This window comes from Opisthorchis viverrini (genome assembly GCF_000715545.1).
Source record: "Opisthorchis viverrini unplaced genomic scaffold opera_v5_153, whole genome shotgun sequence".
Taxonomy (NCBI): domain Eukaryota; kingdom Metazoa; phylum Platyhelminthes; class Trematoda; order Opisthorchiida; family Opisthorchiidae; genus Opisthorchis; species Opisthorchis viverrini.
This window is the reverse complement of record NW_008751810.1, coordinates 544,053-560,293: the sequence shown is the minus strand read 5'-3', so window position 1 is coordinate 560,293 and position 16,241 is coordinate 544,053.

Here is a 16,241-nt window from a genome sequence, read left to right as displayed (position 1 = left end):
CTGTTGCGTGCTGCAGTGAGCATGATGCTTTCAAGGCCACCAGACATTTTTACCTATTCTTGCCCTCTCTTATCCAAGATGGCTCAGCCGTGGTCAGGAAATCCACCCGAATTGTTGAGCTGTGACTCAAACGCCACTAAGGTCAAAATTAGTTGGAAGATGCGCACGGGCGAATTGATGTTCATCTGTGAGTTGCAAGCTTAAAGGTCATGTAATCGAGTTTTCAACTAACACTGACGTTCACTGGCAATATTCATACCCAGTCGGCAGTTAACATGCATTGACTAAAGAATAGCACGTGATTAATCGGTGTTGGAGCTTGAACAATGAAGTATTGAAGTTCAACGAAATGAAAGTAATTAGCATAGGGTTTCTAACCAAACCGAATGCTTTATAAAAACAGTTGCTTAGTAGCAGTTTGGACGTCCGTCAAAAAGACGCTTGTCAGAAACTATGTAGAGTTAGTGAAAAACTACCTGGACAGGTACAAAACCACCAACGAGGAACACATTTACTCAAATGTTACACATACCAAACACAGAGAAAGACTTTTGAACTCAAATGAGTTCAAAAGCTACTTCACTTTGTCCCTTTGAGGTTTGAACGCGATCTTTCAGAAGGGAACACTCGAATGGACAGATTTTAAAAACACAGGGAATCACAAATGGAAAAAGCAATGCACGAAATTGTAGTTTCGGATGCACGGCTGGGATGGCTTAGCTTAATACTGGCATATACATAGTAAATGAGAAAATTTTCGGTGGTTAAAGAATGTGGCTGGAGAGATACTCTTATTTTCAAAGAATATATTGAATACACTGAACAATGTGCAGCCAGCTGGGTTGATGAATACCATAAAAGACAGACAATTTTTCCATGACTAAAACGTGGCTGAACTGATACCGTCATTTTTAAAGAATATATTGAATATACTGAACCATGTGCAGCCGACGGAGTTTAAAAATACCACAAAAGACAGACTCAGGTCGGATTCGGCTGAGTATCCGGTTACTACCAACTTGATTTGCAAATAAGTTTATTTCATTAGTTGTATACAATTTGCTGTTGAAAGAGAACAACAGGATGACAAAAGCTTGGGAGCTGTGCTTCGCTGTTATGCTTCAAGAAGGACAAAACGACCATGAGCTCCCAAAAGGTTTCTAGAGCCCTTTAAAAAGTAAACCTCTTTAAGAAAACTGAACCCTAGTTTCATTTCGATTTGGGTTTATCAGACATTTCTGATTCTTAGACAGTGAACCAGTTACTCAACTATTTGAATGGCCAACGGTCCTACGGCAAGTTGGGGTCACATCTGTAGCGTTTACGATATTTGTTGGAAAAGCCAGGTTAATATGATTTCGCCCGTGGTTTGTATCCAGTAAGCTACAAATTTTTGCCTCTTCATACCTGGTAGCGCAGTGCTAAGTGCGTGCAGGATACAAACAGCGTAAACTTCAATGATATCCAAGTCCAAACTTGTTCGTATGTTTTTGCTCTGACGTGTATGCTGAACAGTACAGTCTTTTTTAAAACCAGATTATTCACCAGTCCATCGAAAATGTCTCCATCTTGTAAGGTCCTGTCCATATTTTGCCGATAGTTTCTTTCATAAAAGCCTCTGAAGGGCAATGTTTTTTTTTCTTCGGAAGACTCATCCATTTATTCGATGGACACAGTCGTATTTCCACCCCTAGCATTCTGGAAAACCACTTTCATCACCGAGGTGCCCTTATATAATCCGATGTTGAATTCATGACTCAGCGCTTCCGCCAAATCATATGCATTTTTCTCAACAAATAACCTTATTTGCAAACAACTTACGTTTTGACAGGAGCAGTGCATTCAGTTAAAGCGGACTATCACAAACAGGAGAGTTTGCTGGATTCACTGGAGTTTCTTGTGAAAACCAAATTCTCGAGAAGATTAGAGTATTCGTCGAATTATGTCCAGTTTGGATTCAAGAATAGCACAAGAGAAACTCGGGGACGGCACCGACCTGATAAGCCTTAAGAGGCGCAAAACCGGTTGTTAACATTCGAAGTGTTATCAGCAACACCTTGAGTAGTAAGCTACGTATGTACAGTTGATAATCTTAGTGAAGCAAATTAAATATTTTGACGCAACCGTGGATACGCCTACTAACTTTCTGCAAGCAGAATAGAAAAATCATCACGGAAAAGGTTACAAGCATATGAAGATCAATGGATTGTTATTGTTTACTTTCGAGAAACATCGGGGAAAGTTTAATTTGATTTTCACTCCTGAAAAACATTTTCTCAGGGAAGACAGCTTGCCACAACTGGAATATACTCTATATTGGACCTCATGCCAGTAAATTTCGTCGGAACACTTGGACAATGCTTTTTATTTAAATGTGCCTGGTTGGAATAACATATAACAGTTAAACTCTATTAAACAGATTAGGAGGTATAGTGCCGATAGGTACTCGAGAAGAAGGGGAAAGCAACTCAATGTGTTCCTTACCTTTCAAACAAAACTAAAAACACGAGAATGGTAAAATGCCAAAGTGGCCCTGAAGCATATCATGATTTATTCGTTGACTACTAGCAAGTCATTGAAACAGGAAAAGCATTGAAAGTTTTGGGTGCATTCGGACGTTTTGACTCAGGAGAAAGGTAACGGAGTGACAGAATTTATCACCCGGTCTCTTAATATGAGCCTTAACCTTATTTAATCTAGTGGGCTATCTGCCATTTCTATCTTTTCAAAAATTTCATGGTTGGAAGCTTCAGAACACAACAGGATCGGCATTAGTCACCGACAGGAACTACCGTACACTTTCGTTTCTTGGCTCGCCTAATAGACTAAACATATAGACAATACGTTGTGGGCGGTAGGTACACACCGACAACATAAACCGTTTAAGGCAACACCTCGAAAAAGTGACAGACTTCGTAAACATTGAAAAAGTCTAAAAAGATTTCACATTCTTTCCACAAATTAAGGGATCTCTGGATCGCTTTCCTGGGTGACTAATGTGGAGTCTGACGGTAAGTATGGTCACAAAATTATACAGCATATGGCACCAACAAAGTTATTTCACCTAGTTAGTCAGTTTATCTAAAAAAACGTCAACAATTTATTAGTTTTGGGGTCAAACTGTAAATGTTAAAGTTACCTGTGATGCAGAATAGAACTGGGGTCAATCAAATGCAGACCAACAATAAATTTCATATAATTAACTTCTCCCCCAGTAAATCTGCACTTCTGATAGCGCGGCCCCAGACAGCCTTGCATACTAGCGATACAAAGCCAGTCTCTTTGATAGCATTCTCCCAAGCCGCTTAAAACTTCCGAAAAGTTTAACCTTGTTTGTTTGGCGGTGACGGAGAAGCATGCCTTCCTGAAAAAATCATATTTATTTTTCCAGGGCAGATACTTTTTGAACATGAGTTGAAGACGAACGGCAGTCCTTTGTGTCTTAATTCTTAGGACTTTCATCTTTAACTAAAGTTTCTGGATGAAAGCGCAGTGGGGTTGTGCTGGCACTAAAGGTACTTCGTAAACCGTACCAGGTGCTTGATTGTGGGGTTTTTACTTTCGTGAATTTGAGTCGTTCAGAAGAAATTTATACATAAAGTTGCTGTTTCCTCTGCACTGGCAAACGGGGATTCTTCCTGCACAGGATGCTTGCTTGCCAAATTCCATGCTGTCTAAAAATACAAGCGAAAACCATTTCTGACGCCGTTGATCACATGTTTCTCACTTGGACAATTTTCATGAGCAAAATAGGGTTTGAATGAAACGCTTCGAAACTATGGCAGTTACGAAGTTGGAAAAATTTGTTTCAGAAAAATTTCATAAACAACTGTTGGCCCGTTTTTTTAATTTCGACTTAACCTTGCAAAGCTTTTCAATCAGGCGCAAAATCTTGCTCAGAAGAGGGATTGGATTTAGAAAAATATTTATCTTGGAAATGTTTGTAAAACAGGCGCCACGTTTGATGGGAAAGTGTTTAATTAAGAAGAATGTGGCACTGTTTTTAAGGGATCGTTTCATTGCCTCTTTCCAACAGTAATTTTGAAAATCAGTTAGACAGGTCGTAAGAGTGTTTTTAGGTAAAAATCTCACCTTATGTGGGGGTAGACTCAGTGGCATTTGGTCATGACATAATGCTATGAGCAAGAAACACTTGTGTTTCCTTAGACCGCAAGCTATACATGACTCGACTGTATTGTACCAGATAAAGAGTATTTTAAAAGGCGTAATGTATCGTAAGTTTTACTTTTTTCTGACTTACATTACCTCAAGTTACACGCTCAACAAAACGAAACCACCGACGTTTCATAAGGCAAGTATGCTGGAAAGAAGACTAGTCTTGATCATTAAAGAGTCTTGTCTCTGGCAACCATTGTCAACCCTAGTTTTCCGAGATCTTTCCAAATACTCATCTCATTCAAACAGCTTTGTTAGAAAGCCACCCTTTTTAAACTTGATGCTTTTCAACTTTTCAACATTCATCTGGATGACTTAGACAAGTTGAGCCTGTTTGTGTTCCATACAAAGTAAAAGTCACGTATTGTCCGCGTCAGCTTGCCTTTGCACACTCGCTATACAATCGACCACTATTCAGGCTATCACTAACGGGCCTTTTGCACTACAATGAACTAATCTGACAGCACCAGAAATCGCTTTAAGTGACGAAAACTGAAAAGCATATAAGGAACTTCCAAAGTGCCTTCTAATCTAGATTATCTCATGGAGAGATCCATTTTGTAATGGGCAGTTTGGTATCATGCCTCTATTTGAGACTGGTACATTTTCGTTCCTCTTTACCAAGCGTTTTATTTCAATTACCTACAATACTATTATTTTCTCCAAAAACAATCACTTCTTTAGTAAGTTACATATAAATCCGATCCATTGTTGAAATGGTGGGAACATACAGTCCGAATTCAAACATTATTTTCCCCATTCGAATTATTTATATGCGCTTTGGCGAGACTGTTATGGCTCACCAAACTATTAATCTCTTGGATAACGATTGAGCAAGCACAGTGCGCACAACACAAACACTTTCTTCGGTCAGACTTCACTCCAGTTCATCGCGGGGAATTTAGAATTGCTGAGAATAAACTGCAATACCGGAAGGAGATGATAAAAAGAAGAGCGAATCCGACTGACCAAAAAGTTCCACATACCTATTCCCGCTAAGCTCTTTATATATTCCAGTGGTCCTTTGGTGAAGGCTTGCTATTCTCACGATGGGAGAGATGAAAGCTGTTGAAAAGTTTCTCCACTTCTAAACTGTTGTCTAAAGTGTTTTATAGCATAAGGAATACGGTACTTTTAGCGAGCAGTTAGTTGATATTCTTGTGAACTGTCTTCTGCTATCGACCGCCGAAGAACATTGCTTCACTTCCTGGTTTGTTACACTCGTGAACCTAGTTTAAAGTGTGTGGCATCTTTGAGGAAATGTAAGTGCAAGGTTTCTTGGAAAGAATGGCACTTGTAAGATTTGGAACAATAAAACTTGAGGAGAAGATAACACTGCTCTTTACACTTGCGAATTAGGCTGAAAATCAAATTGATATTAACTTGGAATCTGGCGGGGTTTTAAGGTTTTCGGGATATCCAAATCCCGAAGCCTCATTGCGTTGTTTTGGGTTCAGTGAAAAAATATGATGTGATGGGAAGAATATGGGATGTCAAGGAAAGAGGCTATCAAGATAAACTGACCATCATTGCTGACGGTCTGAGCTAGAAGTCACCAGCCTGGACCCTTGTCAATTTTTCGTTGGTCTGAACAGAGTAAACTTCACTACCACTTATTGTCGTGAGTTTATGATGCTTTGCTCTGCAATGGTTGTCCGGTCTTGAAGAAAGATGTTCTGTTTCCTGCAGATCGCCGTGCATCAAACCGTCTCAAACTTGCAGTTCAGTGGAGCTCACCAGCTATGAACTGCTTCCAATCCAATGACATCCTTGCGTATCCTTTTGCGTATGAATTCATCAACGTAATTTGACGGAGTAAACAGTCAATATACGAATCGTTAAGCAATGGAGGATTGAGATGGTGTACTAAGTCAATAAAGAACTTTATTACTGCTAAAAATAAAATGAATAATCTCTATAGTAAATTCCCTCCCTATCTGGTCACGTGAAATTACCGCTATCGGGTGACACTTTATCCTTCTAGCGACAATAAGCAGACAGATTCTTCTCAACCCATCGGATGAATTATTCAACTCGTAAAATAAAATCTTGGACGCTGATATCCTATTTCATTACCAATTCACAACATATGACAGTGTCCGTCCCGCCAAGAGCGGCCTATTTTGACTGGTTGCTAAAAATGGTCTAACTATACGTCAGGATGAATTTAGCCTCAAAAGTCGCGTGCATAATAAGGACTTACATTTGCATGTATGTATGTGTAGCTCGACCAAAAGCTCAGCGGTGTGCCTTTTGTGGTTCGTGAAATCGCGACAGAAATTTATCAGATTTGAGCTACAGAAGTAAACTGACATAGCGAATGGCGTGGGCCGGTACCGGTCTCTTCAATTAGCTTTTAACTTACAATGTTGGATGAATTTCAATGAAAAAATCAAGTGCCCAATAGCGGAAGACAAGTGCTGTTGTTTTCACTCTGGTATAGGACAAAATATGTACAAACGGAGGTCATCATATCGAGATTTTCTTCAAAATTTCACTCAAATGAGAGGTTTTACGGTTGGATGAGTGAACACCAAAGTTGGCTCCAGTGAATTCAGTGGTCTGCCAAGTTTACGTACTTAGAGGCTGTCGTTACCTAAGTGCTCTGAATGGATGCTAGCTGATCCGTCGACGGTCATGTTAATATAAGGAATGTGAAGAAAAGTCTTGGTAAGCGTTCTATGGAAATGACGGACGTGTTTAGTTAAAACTGCTCAACTTCCTGTGCTCTGCGTTAGACCAAATAAGGGTTTCCAGGGAAAAGCTCTCGTGAACAATGGGTGTATATGCTTTGAAACCTCGATAAAACAACACGGATGAAGTGCACATTGTGATACTTTAATGTAATGCACATAGTCTTAAAAGCAAGTCCGATACGGTCACAGTAAGGCCGCCATATGTGATCCAAATCGGGAAATTGAATACTTCATGTATTCTTCAAGTAGCTGGATATTTTGGACGATCTGGGCGCATGAGTAACACCTCACGTTACCGCCTCACCGAATCAGTAGTTTCAGTTTCCCGTGAGCACTCAAATATAGTGGAGAAGATAAAATTTATGAGTCTATAATCGGTTCACGTGCTTATCGGGAATACGCAGGTGTCCTGAATGATTCTTCATTTTCACACCAGTCAGATTAGTCAATTATCAACCAATTTTATCGAGACGTTATCTGGAACTTTGAGGGTGGTTCTCACATTTATTTAACGGTCCAGTCGAACGGGGGGATAGTTTAGGGTGCAATGGTCTAAAACTTGCTTCAATACTGTTTTAGTTACCTTATATATCAGCAACTTTTGAACAGAGAATCCTCTGTGCATAAGTTACAGACAGCTATTCACCGCGTGGCATATCAGTTAGCAACCGAAAGCTTTTAGGATAGTGAACAAGAAACCATTCATCAAACTCTTGATGTGAAACTCGATCTAAAAATATCCGCAAGACTGACAACGATGGTCGTCGAAGCCGGTACACCACTATCAAACACACGAGCAGGTGCTGTTGTCTGGGTTAGGCCATACACGCATTAATCTTAACGTCAGCGAGGCTTGTCAAGCAGGCTGAATGTTGTAAGCCGCTGCGTAACTGTTCAGCAAGCCGCTGACATTGCTTGTCTGCACTCCTGACACCTCCCTATTATCAAGAGTGGAATATTTATCTCCATGTTGTAAGTGGCACTGATCACATGTGTTATTCTCACCAGGTGGGCTATTTGCCTCACATGTGTCCAGCGCAAATCTGTTTGATAAGGTGTAGCTTAGTTCGACAATAGCTTGACTAATTCTGTTTGCCATTAGTAGATCAACATGTAAGCAGCCTACTTTCCCACGGTTTAGGTGCAGTGTCTCTTGGGCTAAGAGCTATTTCGGTTGAGAATTTACCCATGTTCAGTCTGAAGAAGGAAACATAGACATTTGCCGGAAGAAAAATGAAAGCTACAGTCGTTAGTACAAACAAAAGTTTATGCTGAAGAATTTGCGGATATTTTGCGTATGCTCAAGCCGATAAGATCCAACAAATGGCTCCAAGTAAATCACATATTCGTCCTTTTTGACAAGCTTAGATCGGCTGCCGGTTTGCCGGAAACGGTCTGGTTTTGTATGGGTGGCTAAAAGTCGACTACAACTAAGAATTTCCCCAGGTTCTCTTCTGAATCCATCAGACTACCGAAAATTTATACTGACCTGCCGACTCCCTCTCCCCACGTGGACCATATCATCTTGACAGTAGAGAGGTATCTGCTCAACTTTTGTCCCTCACTGCTCAAGTAGTTGAGGTCTCCTTGACCGTCATGATCCGAGAACGATTCTAAATCGCAGCTGATGACAACCCCGAATTCATTCCCCCCACCGTGTGAGACTAACTGTTTCTTCTTACGCTGTATAGTATATTTGAGGGAACCGTTCAACAGACCTTATGACTTGTTGGTCAAGTTTTTTTCCTCAGTAGCTCGGCAGCATATCTGCAGTCATTAAAGTGGCGCTGATCAGTTTCACTTGACGGTAAAATTACATGGCCACTCCGTTTTGCAGGGGTAATTTCTGTAAGTCCAGTGTTGGAACACCTCATCTTTGCGGTTACATAACCACAATGCAAAACTGTATTCAAATTTCAAATTTTGACCCCTTTACCTTCATTGCAGGCAGAAAATCTGAGCGACATTCGAACAGATGGTAAAGGCACAATCAGATAGTCAGAGTGATTTCCATCTCGGTTCGGGTACTGATTTTCCGATGTAATTCTCTTCTCTTTTGGGGTCATGTCTGAGTAAACATACTAAAGTAAAGGACGTCAACGTCATATACTACCATACGTCGAATGGTATTCGGGAGAATTAACTCACCCTCAATAGATGAACTGATCACACTGCATAGGTTGCGCTGGCTTGGCCACGTGCTGCCTATGTCAGTCGACCGACTTCCTCAAAGGGCTCTTTTCGCACAGCCACGTGAAGGGCGGAAGAGAACCGGAGGCGGTCAAACAATGACTTGGCAGCGAAGTGTGGAAGCCATTACCGGTAAACTCAGCTGCGCTGGTCATTGTCGTCTTCCTGGATGGGGACCCCGAGACGGGCCACATCAATGGTTAGAGACATTGTCAGGCATGGCCCAGTCGTGCACTCAATGGCGCTCATGCATCCAAGCTATTGCCTTCAATGCATAGCTCCTGTTCCAATCCACTCACTTTGCAGCCCACTGACACTGCTGGATTTATGCACCATTTTATCACCTCCCGCCTCCAATGCGCAGCTACCTACCCCCTCCTCACAAATCATCGGTGGACGAAACTGCGGAAGCTACCACCACTGTACGACGAGTACGCGGTGATGATGATGATTTGTTCACCTATTCATTAAATCTTACCCGGAAGTTCACAGAATGGCTCAGTTGTCGGGCTTTTTACGAGCTGACCAACAGTCAGAAAAAAAACAATGGTTCAATGACGCGGCAAAATTTAGAATATTTGGTTGGCATTATTGGATGTAATAGTTACAGATAGTGGGAATTTGATTACTCGCCCCGTGAGTGAGAAACGGGAGCTGTTGTGGATAAAAGGAAAGCTGGTCAAGAACGGACACACAGTACAGTTTTGTCAAACAACCCAAGGGCCCGAAGACATGCCACAAATAATAGTATCGGTATCCTGCAATTTGGAAAGAGATAGTCTGGTTGAGTACTGCAGGTCAAAACACACCAACAAAGTATCTTCAGATGCGCCGAAGTAACCAGGTAGCTTTTAATTCCCGCGGGTGATTGGAGTCAACAGCTGGTCTTCGGCAGTTCGGAAAGTCTCAATTTATTTATGTGTCGGTTTGTTCCCACTTCGTCCAAAGCGTTTTGAAGCCGTAGATGATGAATGGAGTGGTTGTTTCATTTGTACACTTTTGGAACGTCGGGGATAGGTTTTATCCCACATTTCTTTCTGACCGTAAAATTCTTACTATACAACCTGTTCTAACAAACTTCCTATATATGTATACATAGGGAGACAAAAAAGAGATAAATGTTCTCTCGTCCTCCCTACGGATTCCTTGAGGGAGATCGCTGATCAGTCGTGATCGTAAAAACTCTGCAAGTAGGCTGTAGTCTTCAGACACGTCCAGGTTAACTTCGTAGCGTGCGGGTCAGTTAACGTTTTCACCAAAAAATAAATCGCAATTTTTTCATCGCTTGCGCACGTTTTGTCGTTGACGTGTGAAATAACACGATGAAATTTCAACTCTGGCTACATTAGGCGCCGCTCAACCCTACATATAGACCATAGCGCTTCTCATTCACTGGAATTTTCAATACAAGCCTGGCTAGTTTGACAAACAGGGTGTCTCATAATAGACGCAAATTTTAATTGGGTAAGCAAACGTAGCCAATTAAAGAAGGGATAACAAAAAAATTTATTATTAGTAGCCGCATAAAAGGCTTTTTGTATGCAGGTGTTGGCGTTTTTTTGTCAGCGATAAACGTCAGCACGCGCATTGAAATTATGAAACTCTATTATCCCCTTGATGAAAGCGCCACCGCTGCACTTTGTGTTTACAAAACCAAACATGGTCTTATCAAAGATCCTTTCACCGTGTCGACTATTATACGCTTGGTTGCAAAATCTGAGTCCACTGGATCTGTGTTGGATTTTCCCGGCAAAGGAAGAAAGTCTGTGAGTGATGAAAGAGCGCCCATTTTACAGGATGCCGTCGAGCAACTTCAGTCCCAGAGCACCATGGCATCTTCGTCAGTAACTCGGGTGTCCCAGTTGACCGACATTCCACGCACCAGCGTGCATCGTATTATGAGACGTCACCTTGGTGGATTTAAGAGCAAGAATTGAAGGGGAATGTGCACGAGTGACGCTTGAAGAAGTTGAACATGCTGTGTCTCACATTTCATACCGCCTCCAACATGTTGTAGAAAAAAGAAGCGGTTTTTTTTCAAAACTTTTGTAATGTCAGTTTGTTCACAGTAAACCTCCATGATGCACGTATATTCACATAAAAAATAATAAATGTTTAAACTGGTATTAAAGTTTTAACATGGGTATTCTTTTTACGTCTATTATGAGATATCCTGTGCTTAAACTACTCGTGATCGTCCTACTATTTTCTGGAACATATGAAAGGCTCCCAAACCACGGCAGTCAGAATTGCGCTGTCTAACCAATCAACTAAGCTCAGTTGTTTACAGGTAGACCTCCAAAACAGGTGGTATTTCAGGACACTGGAACAAAAAAAAATGACTGGAATATCTAGCATAATACTTTGCCCTGTTGTTATAGGACGCAGATGAAACTTCTGAGTACTAGTGTTGATTTACTGTTTGTCATCAGCACCACAGCAATTTCCAGCAGGTGACATCTAAATGAATCACGCACTATATAGACATGCCATATCTCCCACGTCCAATCAGTCCTTCATAGCCTCAGTAATGGTTAGGTATCACGTGACTGATAGTGACTCACCAAGTGTGACAACACTCTAGTTGAAAGTGGATCGGTCAGACACACAGTACCTTTTATTCCCGGATTTTAGATGCTATCAGAACAACACGCTAGGCACATGAGGCAACTGGCAGATTCAATTCACTTGTTTCAAAATGTCCATACGAGTATCGTGTCACACCTTGTTGCCACATCATTCGACGCAGAGCTTATAAGTTACATCAGCTATTGTCACAATGTAAGTCCAGTGGTGGAGCTTATGGTGGACAATGAAATAAGGACGAACAAACTTTATCGACGAACGCGCCTATGACAACAACCCCCAGTTCTGTAAATGTCGTGAACCTAATGGACAAGTCAGCTATTTGCTGAGAACATAATAAGATATTCGTTTTTTACCCTTACGTTTTGCCAAAAGGGTCATATTCCTCAAGTGTACCCGTATTAAGTTTAGCGGTACACTCTGCCACACTTTGCTTGTGTGAAAGGCGCCTAAGATTTCGTAATGCTCTGCCTACATCGTCAGGCGTCATTTCTCCATTATTGTCTTTATGTTGTACATCACCGTTGACAGAAACATTTTTACTATCCTTACGAGCTGTGGCTTTATGAACAACATTCCGATACACGCTCAAAGACGGAGCCACACAACTATGAATGAATTATGGGTGATGCAGCTTTCCTAGAATATTCGCTTTCTGGTTGACCAACAAACACCTTTTTACTGAACGCGATAATGCCGTGCTGTCAGTAACATCTTCAATGCACTGTATGGTATCCACCTACAATCGCCACTCCCCGGAATGATCAGTCAAACCACTCTGGCTACTGATGCAGGAACAATCGAAATGTTGTTTTTGTCGTAACTCTGTTGGCCTTCGCTCATGAGATTGATGTCTGATGGCCTTGTCTGAACTGTATATGCCGGTCACAACGGATTAACAAAACAAACAGCAATGTGCCCCCAGGCCCACAAAACAGCAACGCTGTTTTGCAAACTTAGCAACCACCGCGTCTTACCCCCAATCCATACTCCCTTTACATCACCATCATCACACGAATACAGCAATTGAAACACAGGCTAGGCATTGTTAACTCCATTCTTTCATGTAGTGTTCAGTGACGTGATCCAGTCTGAGCACCTGGACCTGCCCGAGTCGTTGATTTTTTAAGTCGTCTGACCCACCCGTATCGGTGCATTAAGTTCTCACAGCTGCGCTCACCTCAGCAGAATCCCACAGCCGACAGCATTAGTAATCTCATTCTTTTCCATTAAAAGACGCTGACCAACCGTTTAGCGAGCTTATTCACACACGACCGCATAGTTTGACTGTTTGACAAACAACTGATTTACTTCCAAGCCCTCCTAGTTCATTTCCTACTCGCTGGATCCATTCGATGCTTTCGAATAGTGATTCGCATGAAATAGAAAAGTCTGTTGCTTGGAAACAGCTTTCTTCCCATAACTGGAGCCAGTTTATTATGAAAAACGGAGAAGCACTGTACAGCTGTTTCATCTTTATTGGGGTTCATCAGAAGTGCGCATTTCACGAAAATTAGAGTTTCAAGTGCTTGCACTGTACACTGTTTCATCTTTATTGGGGTTCATCAGAAGTGCGCATTTCACGAAAATTAGAGTTTCAAGTGCTTGATCTTCCACCCAAAGGTGGACAATAAACCGTCCGACCGCGAGCGGCTGAACAGAAGTATGATTGGCTGGAGAGAAAAATTTTACAGGGCAAGTGAAACTTCCTTCTGATAAGGCATCAATCGAGGAGCCAGTAAACGCGTTTCGGTATGATGTGGTTTCGTGAGTGGAGGATGAGCATTACCATGCCCTGTTTAAGTGCCAGATAGTGTCACGCTGCTGACTAGCTGCTCGTAAATGAAAGGTTAAGTGTTCAGACTGCCAAAGGCTTGATTATTAATTCATGATCACTAAACAGTTCACTTCAGAAATAACCCGACAATAAAAGAGGCAGGCAATTAAAGGAAGGGTGTGCAGTAATTTTCATTATACTTGCGGTGATTTCCGTGGAAACGAACTAAATGCATCGCCTAGTTTTGCTTTTTATTAAAAATGTAGGGCTGCTAACCTACTGCATCATTCATCCCGGATAAATCAGTTGGATCATTTTGATAAGGATCGTCATCTATCGGGCTGAAGGGTTATGTAGATAACCGAATTTTAGGGAAGTCTCATCCTGCTCAATGGGTCTTCATAATTTTTTCTATGATTGGGGTTGCTAAACCACCAATGGTCGCCATCGGTCAAATGGCCCTTAACCAAATCAACCTCATCGGATCGCTTGTTTTTCGCAGTCCAGACCAGATTGGCAGTTGCTTTTGCGAACAGAAAACAATTGACTTTTACCTTACTGTGGACTAGTTCACCCATGTGGTCGAAATAATCTCTAGTTCCATTTGACAATAAAATTTGTTGGTGCATCTATACTACTCAATAAACCACCAAAGGAAGCAAATCCTTATGCCGCCGATCTTATAAGCTCCATCCTCAGCTTGGCCCATAGGTAGCGACATATGACAGACTTGAGTGTGGTAGGATTCTGATCGGTAAAGTATCAGCGTATGGCACTTGGTTATTGCTGGTACTTTTGTTTCACTGAATACGGATTGTTTTCGAAGCTGATCAGTTTAGGCTAACCTGTGATGCAGAGTGGACAGCGAGATACTCAACTAAGTGGTCCTGCTGTCCTTGAACTGCATGTTCGACTTGTAGGTCACCGCATTTCAGCTTTACTGTAGACATCACCACATTGAAAGCGAAGGTTTTACTGCCGTCACAACCTTATTCCCAACAGTCTAATTTGTAATAATTCTGCAGCAAGTTATCTTCCGGATGATAGCTTTGCAGGGGAGGCAGTACCACTTCAGTCACAAAATTGCTTTGCCCGGTGGTACCCTCGACAATAATCGCCTCGGGCACGATTGAAAAATCTTCAACCTAATTCCACTCAGGATGACCCAAAAGATCACGAAGCTGGGATGACACAAAAATGGAAAGTGAGTTATATTTTTTAAACCACATCACCGCGTGCGCTCACTCCTCGTTTCTTGGTCTTGGTGGAAAGGAAGTACTCTCGTTCCTGTTCTAAATATCAGTTGGGACAGATAACCACATACGATGTAGAGAAGGGCAAGTCCAGTGAAGTAAGAGACCCATCAAATGCAGCCCGTAAGAAACAAGATGAGACAGACAAGACCACCAAGTTGCATCACTGCCACCAAAGTTCTGCCATATTCAACATCTTCTGATAATTGAATTTAGGATCTTCGGTGAAAGGTTTGTTTGGTTTCCTTTTTTATCCTTTTCTCCACCAATGTTTGGCTCGGATAATCGGTTCATATCCGACCGTTCTCATCAAAAGCTGCCAAATCCAGTGAAACAGTCAGAAAGACACGAATAAAGAGCGTTGTTTGCACTTACATACCGACGACAGATCAAGCTTTGTCTGCTCACAAAAATCAGAGTATGACGTTAGACCGTTTCTGCACTAACTGAGTAAACTACCAGTGATCAAAAACAGACGTCTTGTTCCAACCTGTCATTCCGTTTTCGGTCAACAGTCTACTCATGCAACCTCAAGCTGTACGGACAATTTTGATTAGTCGGCATCCTTGTTTAGTTGAATTGGACACGAAACAACATGAGAATCCTATCGCCAATGAACCTTTAACAGAAACGAGAGGGAACCGTATCAAGAAATTAGGTTATCAAGATATTTGAACCCGTTTTATACGGACAAAGTGTGTACAGTTGAGTCGCTGGTAGTCAACGTATGTTCTTGCGAAAGTAGCTTAACACAGTTACACGCTAAAACGTTGTTTGGGCTTGTTTTAGATGTTAATCTGCCAGCGGCCAGATATGACTTTTATACTTGCCGGTTAACCGTGGAACGAAGAACAAATCTACCGTCATCCAAAATCAACTCAGTCTATTTTGATCGCAACCGGGATCGGTTACTCGTGTTACACGTGTTACTCATCTTGAAAAAATAACGTTCTTCTGAAAAAAATAAGTGAAACTTCAACATCAAAGTTAGTTAACGGAGATTAAATGGACTTCGTGTACCTATATGAATTGTGATATTTCTGCAGATCTGATTGGAGTGAAATTGTGTAGGCAGCTTAGGAGGAAGGATAATCTTTAAGACGAGTGAGCCTTCCAACTTAGACTTCTTCATTCAAGAGGTCTGTCAACACATGAGCACTTGATGTCGATTCCGCTGCTGAAGGATGAGCTGCACTTCATCCCGAGTGTAATTCGATCACAGTGCTAATCAGCCGTTCGTGACCGTACGTTTGGATGTTCCGATTGCCACTCGGGAGGTTGCGCACTCAAGACAACCTGAATTTTCGTGGGGTTCGCACCTCTGAAAACTTCCAAAAAAATGAAACAGCCGTGCACAAGTTTTTCGAAATAGATCAACATCAATTACAAGAAATCTCCACTGGAAAATTCTTAAATCTCCCAACCGAAAAATGTACACGCCCCTTATCGGAAATTCGCCAGGCATTTTAAATTTGATGCTGCTAGAGTAGCATTAATTTTTATATCGTCTGATTCGCATTGGTCTCAGACGATGATGAACTGTACGGCCACGTGATAAAGAAG